The sequence below is a fragment of the Piliocolobus tephrosceles genome, chromosome 8 (assembly GCF_002776525.5).
Source record: "Piliocolobus tephrosceles isolate RC106 chromosome 8, ASM277652v3, whole genome shotgun sequence".
Taxonomy (NCBI): Eukaryota; Metazoa; Chordata; class Mammalia; order Primates; family Cercopithecidae; genus Piliocolobus; species Piliocolobus tephrosceles.
The window spans coordinates 47,269,139-47,279,558 of record NC_045441.1 but is presented as its reverse complement, the minus strand read 5'-3'; positions in this window follow the sequence as shown (position 1 = coordinate 47,279,558).

Below are 10,420 nucleotides of genomic sequence, written 5' to 3'. Positions count from 1 at the left end.
CAAGTCCAGGGGAAACACTTAATATCCCTTCACAAATTCCTCAAAGAGAGAGCTTCCAAACTGGGCACTGCAGTATTACCTTTAACTCTGTGAAATGAATGCACACGTCAGAGAGGAGTTCCTTAGAGTGTTCCTTTCCTGGTTTTAATTCAGGATATTTCACATTTCGCCAAAGTCTTTAATTCGTTGTATATTAACACTTTTTCAGTTTTCCAGCAACATTGTTCAAAAAGTGCCTAATGAGAAAAGAGGTATAATTCCCTGAGTGGAATGCACACATCATCAAGCAGTTTTCCACAAAGTTGCTCTCCAGTTTTTATGTGAAGATATCTCCTATTTCCCCACAGGCCTGAATGTTTCCCTAAAGTCCCTTCATGTTTCTGTCCTTTAAGCAGTTTCAAAACTGCTTAATAGAAAAAAGTTTTAACTATGGGAGGTGAATAGACATATCTACCACAACGCATTTTCACAGAAAGCTTCTTTCCCGTTTTTGGCTGATGATATTTCCTTTTTTACCATGGCAGTCCGTATATTCCCAAATGTCGCCTTGTAGCTTTTTCTCCAAACGGGATGCCCCAATCTTCTAGGAGAAAAGAAATATAACCCTGTGAGTGTAATGCACATGTCAAAAAGCAGCTCCTTGGAAATCTTCTCTCCAGTATGTATCTGAAGATGTCTCCTTTTTCACCGAAAGCCTCAGAGCACTCCAATGTATCACTACTCAGACTAAAAAAACTGTTAGAATACTGCTTAATGAAACCTGAAGCTTAACAGTGTGAGTGGACTTCACATAACAAAGAACAGTTTCACAGAAAGTTTTCTTCTATTTTTTATTGGAGGGTATTTCTTTTACAGCATATTCTTAAGAGCGTTCCCAAATGTCCTTTCTCAGGTTCCACAGAAACAGTGAGTTCAAACTGCTCAATCCAAAGAATGATTTAATTCTATTATATGCGTACACACATTGCAAAGGAGTTACCCCGAAAATTCTGTCCAGTTTTCATCAGAAGGCGTTTCTTTCTCACCGAAGCCTCCAGGCAACACTTAATATCCTTTCACAGATTCTTCAAAGACAGAGTTTCCAAACGGGCAACATAGTGTAAACTTTAGCTTTCTGAAATGAATTCACATGTCAGAGCGCAGTTTATTAGAATCATTCTTTCTGGGTTTTATTTCAGGATATTTGACTTTTCGCCATAGACTTCAATGCACTGAAAATATCACTTTTTCTGCTTTACAGGAACAGTGTTCAAACACTGCCTTATGAGAAAAGAGGTATAAATCCCTGACTGTTATTCACACGTCTCAAAGCACTTTCAGAGACAGCTTCTCTCCACTTTTTATCCGAAGATAACTCCCTTTTCACCGTATTCCTGAATGTCTTGCTGAACGTGCCTTCAGGAATCCGTCCATGGCAGACTTTCAAAACTGCATAATAGAAAGAAAGTTTTATCCATTTGAAATGAATAGACACATCTATCACAAAGCAGTTTCACAGAATGCTTCTTTCCAGTTTTTGTTGGAGGATAGATCCTTTTTCACCATAGCCTTTCATATACTCCCGAATGTCCCCTGGTAGCTTTTTTGCCAAACGCAATTTCCCATTCCTGTTTGAGAAGAAAAGTATATCTCTGTGAGTAGCATGTGCACGTCACAAGGCTGCACCTCGGAAATCTTCCTCCTGTATGTATCTCAAGATATTTCCGTATTCACCAGAAGCCTCAAATTGCTCCTGAATATACCTAAGCTGATTAAACTAAGACATTGTTAGAATTCTGCTCAATGAAAACAGAAGCCTAACAGTGCAAGTTGAATTCAAGTGACCTAGAGAAGTTTCACAGACAGTTTCCTTCTGGTGTTTATCGAATGATATTTGTTTTTTTTCTTTTGGGGATGAAGTCTCGCTCTGTTGCTCAGGCTGCAGTGCAGTGGCCAGATCTCAGCTAACTGTAAGCTCCGCCTCCAATGTTTATTCCATTTTCATGCTTCAGCCTCCCAGGTAGCTGGGACAGTAGGCACCTGCCACCACACTTGGGTGGTTTTTTGCATTTCCTAGTACAGACGGGGTTTCACCGTATTTGCCAGGATGGTTTCCATCTCCTTACCTTGTGATCCACCCGTTTCGCCCTCCCAAAGTGCTCGGATTATAAGCTTGAGCCACCACGCCTGACACGGATGGTATTCCTTTTACAGCATATTATTAAGAGCATTCCCAAATGTCCTTTCTCAGGTATCACAGAAACAGTGATTTAAAACTGCTCAATATAAAGAATGATTTAACTCTATGAGATGAATATATACACAACAAAGTAGTTGCTCCGATAGTTTCTCTCCAGTTTTCATCGGAAGACGTTTCCTTTTTCACCACAAACTTCGAAGTGTCACTTAATATCCCTTCACAATTTCCTCAAAGACAGATTTTCCAAACCGGGCGACTTAGTGTCAGCTTTAACATTCTGAAATGAAAGTATACGTCAGAGAGCCATTGCTTGGAACACATTTTTCTGAGTTTTATTTCCGGATATTTCAATTTTTGCCATAGTCTTCAATATGCAGCAAAATGTCTCTTTTTCACTTTTACAGGAACAGTGTTCAAACACTGCCTTGTGAGAAAAGAGGTATAACTCCCTGAGTGGAATGCAGACATCACAAAGCAGTTTCTCAGAAACTTTTTCACCAATTGTTATCTGAAGATATCTCCTATTTCCCCACCAGCCTGTACGTGCTCCTGAATGTCCCTCCGTGAATCTGCGCATGATGCAGTTTCAAAACTGCGTAATAGAAAGACAGTTTTATCTATATGAGATGAATAGACATATCAGTCACAAGGCAGTTTCACAGAAAGCTTCTTTCCAATTTTTTGTCTGAGGATATGTCCTTTTCCACCATAGCAGTTAATATACTCCTGAATGTCCCCGGTAGATATTTCTCCCAATGGGATTCCATAAACCCGTATGAGAAGAAAAGTTAACTCTGTGTGGGAAATGCATACGTCACAAAGCATTTCTTCATCCATCTCCTCTCGACTATCTATCTGAAGATATTTCCATTTTCACTGTTAGCCTCAATGTGCTCTCGATTATCCATCAGCTGACTCACGTAAAACAGTGTTAGGAGACTGCCCAATGAAAACAGAAGCTTAACTGTGCGAGTGGACTTGATATGACCTGGAGCGGTTTCACAAAAGGTTTCCTTCTTGTTTCTATTGGAGAGTATTTCTTTTTCGCCATATTCTTAGGTGTGTTCCCAAATATTCTTTCTCAGGTATCCCAGAAACAGTGATTTCCAAACTGCTCAACCCAAAGAATGATGTAACTCTACGAGATGAATACACACATCACAAAACAGCTGCTCCAAAACCTTCTCTCCAGCTTTCATCAGAAGTCATTTCCTTACTTACCACAAGCCCAGGGGTGCCTCTTAATAACACCTCAAAAATTCCTCTAAGAGAGAGCTTCCAAACTGGGCAATGTAGTGTAACCCTTAACTCTCTGACATTAATGCACAAGTTAGAGAACATTTTCTTGGAATGCTTCTTTCTGGGTTTTATTTCAGTATATTTCACTTTTCTCAATAGTTTTCAACGCATTGGAAAATATCACCTTTGCACGTTCAGAAGAACCTCGTTCAAGCACTGCCTTATGATGAAAGAGGTATAACTACCTCAGTGGAATACACACACCACAAAGCGGTTTCTCAGAAAGCTCCTCTCCAGTTTTTTTCTGATGATATCTCCTTTTACACTGTATGCCTGAGTGTGCCCCCAAATGTCCCTTCGTGAATCTGTCCATGACGCAGTTTCAAAAGTGTGTAATATACAGATAATTTTCTCTATGTGAGATGTCTAGACATATCTATCACATAGCAGTTTCACAGAAAGAATCTTTCCAGTTTTTTCCTGAGTATATTTCCTCTTTCACTATAGCCATCCATATACTCTCAAATGTCCCCTGTAGCATTTTCTACAAACGAGTTTCTGCAATACTCTATGAGAAGAAAAATATAACTCTATGAGTAGATTTCACACGTCACAAAGCAGCTCCTCAGATATCTTCTCTCCTGTATCTCTCTGAAGATATTTTCGTTTTCACCGTAAGCCTCAAATCGCTCCAGAATATCCCTTAGCTGACTCACCTAAAAGAGTGTTAGAATACTGCTCAATGAAAACAGAAGCTTAACTGTGCGAGTGGAATTCACGTGATTTAGAGCACTACTACAGAGTGTTTCCTTCTCTTTTTTATTGGAGGGTGTTTCTTTTTCACATATTTTTGAGAGCATTCCCAAGTGTCCTTGCTCAGGTTTGACAGAAGCAGAGATATCAAAATGCTCAATCCAATGAATGATTTAGTTCTATGAGATGATTACACACATCAAAAGCAGTTGCTCTGAAAACTTCTGTGCAGTTTTCATCGGTGGACGTCTCCTTTCTCACCTCAAGCCCAGGGGAACCACTTAATATCCCTTCACAAACTCCTCAAAGACATTGCTTAGAAACTGGACAACGTAGTGTAAGCTTTATCTCTCTGAAATGAACGCACACGCCAGAGAGGAGTTTCTTAAAACCATCCTTTCCTGGTTTTATTTCAGGATATTTCACATTTCACCAAAGACTTCAATTCACTACAAAATTTCCCTTTTTCAGTTTTACAGAAACATTGTTCAAAAAGTGCCTAATGAGAACAGGTATAAGTCCCTGAGTGGAATGCACACATCACAAAGAACTTTCTCAGAAAGCTTCTCTGAAGTTTTTATATGAAGTTATCTCCTAATTCCCCACAGGCCTGAATGTGTCCCTAGTGCCCCTTCGCATTTTTGTCCATTACACAGTTTAAAAACTGTGTAATAGAAAAATGTTTTATCTATGGGAGGTGAAAAGACATATCTACCCCAACGCAGTTTCACATAAATCATCTTTCCAGTATTTGTCTGAGGATAGTTCCTTTTCACCATAGCCTTTCATATACTCACGAAAGTCCCCTGATGGCTTTCTCTCCAAATGGCATTTCCCATTTCTCTATGAGAATAAAAGTATATCTCTGTGAAGAGAATGCACATGTCACATGGCCGCTCCTCAGAAATCTTCCTGGAATGTCTATCTAAAGATATGTCCGTTTTCACCAGAATCCTCAAATCGCTCCCGAGTATCCCTTAGCTGATTCACCTAAAACATTGTTTGATTACTGCTCAATGAAAACAGAAGCTTAACTGTTCGAGTGGAATTCAAGCGACCTAGAGACGTTTCACAGACAGTTTCCTTCTGGCGTTTATCGGATGGTATTTCTTTTTCAGGATATTATTAAAAGCGTTCCCAAATGTCCTTTCTCAGGTATCACAGAATCAGCGATTTAAAACTGCTCAAACCAAAGAACGATTTAACTCTATGAGATGAATACACACATCACAAAGCAGTTGCTCTGAAAGTTTCTCTGCAGTTTTCATCTGAAGACGTTTCCTTTCTCACCACAAGCCTCGGAGTGTCACTTAATATCCCTTGACAATTTCCTCAAAGACAGACTATCCAAACTGGGTGACTTAGTGTGTGCTTTAACACTCTGAAATGAATGTACACGTCAGACGGCAGTTTCTAGGAATATTTTTTCTGGGTTTTATTTCCATAATTTTCCATTTTCGCCATAGTCCCCAATACGCTGTAAAGTATCTCTTTTTCACTCTTACAGGAAGAGTGTTCAAACACTGCCTTGTGAAAAAAGAGGTATAACTCCCTGAGTGGAATGCAGACATCACAAATCAGTTTTTCTGAAAGTTTCTCTCCAATTGTTATCTGAAGATATCTCCTATTTCCCCACCAGCCTGTATGTAATCCCGAATGTCCCTTCACGAATCCGTCCATGATGCAGTTTCAAAACTGCATAATAGAAAGACAGTTACATCTATGTGAGATGAATAGACATATCTCTCACAAAGCAGTTTCACAGAAAGTTTCTTTCCAGTTTCTGTCTGAGGATATTTCCTTTTCCACCAATAGCAGTAAATATACTCCTGAATGTCCCCGGTAGCTATTTCTCCCAGTGGAATTCCATAAACCTCTATGAGAAGAAAAGTAGAACTCTGTGTGGAAAATTCATACGTCACAAAGCATTTCTTCATCAATCTCCTCTTGAGTATCTATCTGACGATATTTCCGTTATCACCGTTAGCCTCAAAGCGCTCCTGATTACCCCTTTGCTGACTGACGTAAAACAGTGTTAGGATACTGCTCAATGAAAACGGAAGCTTAACTCTGCGAGTGGACTGGATATGTCCTGGAGCAGTTTCACAGAATGTCTTCTTCTGGTGTTTATCAGATGATATTTCTTTTTCAGCATATTCTTAAGAGTGTTCCCAAAAGTTCTTTCTCAGGTTCCACAGAAACATTGATTTCAAACTGCTCAATCCATAGAATGCTGTAACGCTACGAGATAAATACAAGCATCACAAAGCAGCTGCTCCAAAAGCTTCTCTGCAGTTTTCATTGGAAGTCGTTTTCTTACTCACCACAAGCCCAAGGGCGCCCCTTCATAACACCTCAAAGATTCCTCAAAGACAGAGCTTCCAAACTGGCAATGTAGTGTAAATTTTAACTCTCTGAAATGAATGCACACGTTAGAGAGAATTTTCTTGGAACGCTTCTTTCTGGTTTTTATTTCAGGATATTTCACTTTTCATGATACTTTTCAACGCACTGCAAAATATCACATTTTCACTTTCAGAACCACCTTGTTCAAACATTGCCTTATGATGAAAGGTTTAAAACTCCCTCAGTGGAATACACACAACACAAAGCAGTTTCTCAGAAAGCTTCTCTCCAGTCTTTTTCTGATGATATCTCCTTTTACACCGTACACCTGAATGTGATCCCAAATGTCCCTTCGTGAATCTGTCCATGACACAGTTTCCAAACAGCCTTATATTAAGAAAATTGCTCTATGTGAGATGTATAGACGTATCTATCACATAGCAGTTTCACAGAAAGCTTCTTTCCAGTTTTTTTCTGAGTATATTTCCTTTTCCACCATAGCCGTCCATATACTCTTGAATGTCCCCTGGTAGCGTTTTCTACAAACGGGATTCCGCTATACTCTATGAGAAGAAAACTATAACTCTGTGATTGGAATTCACATGTCACAAAGCAGCTCCTGAGATATCTTCTCTCCAGTGTCTGTCTGAATATATTTTCTTTCTCACCATGAGCCTCACAGTGCTCCCGAGTATCCCTTAGCTGACTCACCTAAAACAGTGTTAGAATACTGCTCAATGAAAACAGAAGCTTAACTGTGATAGTGTAATTCACGTGACCTAGAGCTGTATCATAGAGTGTTTCCTTCTCAATTTTATTGGAAGGTGTTTCTTTTTCACATATTCTTGACAGTGTTCCCAAATGCCCTTGCTCAGTTTCCACAGAAACAGGGATATCAAACTGCTCAATCCAAACAATGATTTAAGTGTATGAGATGATTACACACATCACAAAGCAGTTACTCTGAAAACTTCTCTGCACTTTTCATCAGAAGACATTTCCTTTCTCACCACAAGCCCAGGGATACCACATACTATCCCTTCACAAATTCTTCAAAGAGAGAGCTTCCAAACTGGGCAACGTAGTGTTTGCTTTAACTCTCTGAAATGAATGCACACGTCAGAGAGGGGTTTCTTAGAACGCTTCGGTTTTAACTCAGGATATTTCACATTTTGCCAAAGTCTTCAATTCACTGCAAAATATTCCTTTTTCAGTTTTACAGTAACTTTGCTCAAAAAGTGCCTTATGAGAAAAGAGGTATAATTCCCTGAGTGGAATGCACACATCACAAAGCAGTTTCTCAGAAAGCTTCTCTCCAGTTTTTATGTGAATATATCTCCTATTTTGCAACCAGTCTGAATGTGCTCCCTAATGTCCTTGCACGTTTCCATTCATTACGTGGTTTCAAAACTGAATAATGGAAAAAAGTTTTAACGACAGAAGGTGAATAGACATATCTACCACAACGCAGTTTCACAGAAAGCTTCTTTACGCTTTCTGTCTGATGACATTTTCTTTTTCACCAAAGCAGTCCCTATATTCCCGAATGTCCCCTTGTAGGTCTTTCTCCAAACGGGATTCCCAAATCTTCTAGGAGAAAAAAAGTAAAACCCTGTCAGTGGAATGCACATGTCACAAAAGAGCTCCTCGGAAACCTTCTCTCCGATATGTATCTGAAGATGTTTCCTTTTCAACCGAAAGCCTCAGAGCACTCCAGCATATCACTCCACAGATTAAACAAAAAGAGTGTTATAATACTGCCCAATGAAAATCGAAGCTTAACTCTGCGAGTGGACTTCACGTGACAAAGATCAGTTTCAAAGAAAGTTTTCTTCAGTTTTTTGTTGGAGGGTATTTCTTTTTCAGCATATTGTTAACAGCATTCCCAAATGTCCTTTCGCTGGTTCCACAGAAACGGTGACTTCAAACTGCTCAATCCAAAGAATGATTTAATTCTATGGGATGCATACACACATTACAAAGCAGTTACTCCAAAAGATTCTGTCCAGATTACAAGGGAAAGCGTTTCATTTCACACCAAAAGACTCCAGGCGCCACTTAATGTCCCTTTACAGATTCTTCAGAGACAGAATTTCCAAACGGGGCAAGGTAGTGTAAACTTTAATCTCTGAAATGAGTGCACTTGTCAGAGCACATTTTCTTGGAATCCTTCTTTCTGGGTTTTATTTCAGTATATTTCACTTTTCGCCCTAGACTTCAATGCACTGCAAAATGTCACTTTTTCAGTTTTACAGGAACAGTGCTCAAACACTGCCTTTTGAGAAAAGAGGTAAAAAACCCTGAGTGGAATGCACGCATCTCAAAGCACTTTCTCAGACAGCTTCTCTCCAGGTTGTCTGAAGATAACTCCCTTTCACCGTATGCCTGAATATCCTGGCAAACGTCCCTTCAGGAATCCATCCATGGCACACTTTCAAAACTGAGCAATGGAAAGAAAGTTGTATCTATGTGAAATGAATAGACATATCTATCACAAAGCAGTTTCACAGAAAGCTTCTTTCCAGTTTCTGACTGATGATAGTTTCTTTTCCATCATACCCTTTCATATACACCCGAATATCCCCTGGTCGCTTTTTCTCCAAGCAGGATTTCCCATTCCCCTATGAGAAAAAAATATATATCTCTGTGAGTAGAATGCACATGTCACAAGGCCGATCCTCGGAAATCTTCCTCCAGTATCTATCTAAAGATATTTCCATATTCACCAGAAGCCTGAAATCGCTCCCGAGCATCCCTTAGGTGATTAACCTAAAACGTTGTTAGAATACTACTCAATGAAAGCTGTTGCTTAACAGTGTGAGTGGAAATCAAGTGACCTAGAGAAGTTTCTCAGACAGTTTCCTTCTGGCATTTATCGGACGGTATTTCCTTTTCAGCATATTATTAAGAGCGTTCCCAAATGTCCTTTCCCAGGTATCACAGAAACAGCTATTTAAAACTGCTCAATCCAAAGAACGATTTACTCTATGAGATGAATACACACTTCAGAAAGCAGTTGCTCCGAAAGTTTCTCTCCAGTTTTCATCGGAAGACGTTTCCATTCTCAACACAAGCCTCTCTGTGTCACTTAATATCCCTTCACAATTTCCTCAAAGTCAGAGTTTCCAAACTGGGCGACTTAGTGTAAGCTTTAAGACTCTGAAATGAATGTACACCTCAGAGAGCAGTATCTTTTAACGTTTTTTTCTGGGATTTATTTCCAGATATTTCAGTTTTTGCCATAGTTTCAATACGCTGCACAATACCTCTTTTTCACTTTTACAGGTACAGAGTTCAAACACTGCCTTGTGAGAAAACAGGTACAACTCCCTGAGTGGAGAGCAGACATGACAAAGCAGTTTCTCAGAAAGTTTCTCTCCAATTGTTATCTGAAGATATCTCCTATTTCCCCAGCAGCCTGCATGTGTTCCCGAATGTCCCTTCACGAATCCGTCCATGATGCAGTTACAAAACTGCGTAATAGAAAGAATGTTTCATCTATGTGAGATGAATAGATATATCTGTCGCAAAGCACTTTCACAGAAAGTTTCTTTACAGTTGTTGTCTGAGGATATTTTCTTTTCCGCCATAGCAGTATATATACTCCTGAATGTCCCCAGGAGCTCTTTCCCCCAACGGGATTCCATAAACCCCTATGAGAAGAAAAGTTTAACTCTGTGTAGGCAATGCATACGTCACAAAGCATTTCTTCATCAATCTCCTCTCGAGTATATATCTGAAGATATTTCCGTTTTCACCATATGCCTCAAAGCGCTCCCGATTACCCCTTAGCTGACTCACGTAAAACAGTGTTAGGATACTGCTCTATGAAAATGGAAGCTTAAATGTGCTAGTGGACTTTATATGACCATGAGCAGATTCACAGATTGTTTCCTTCTGCTT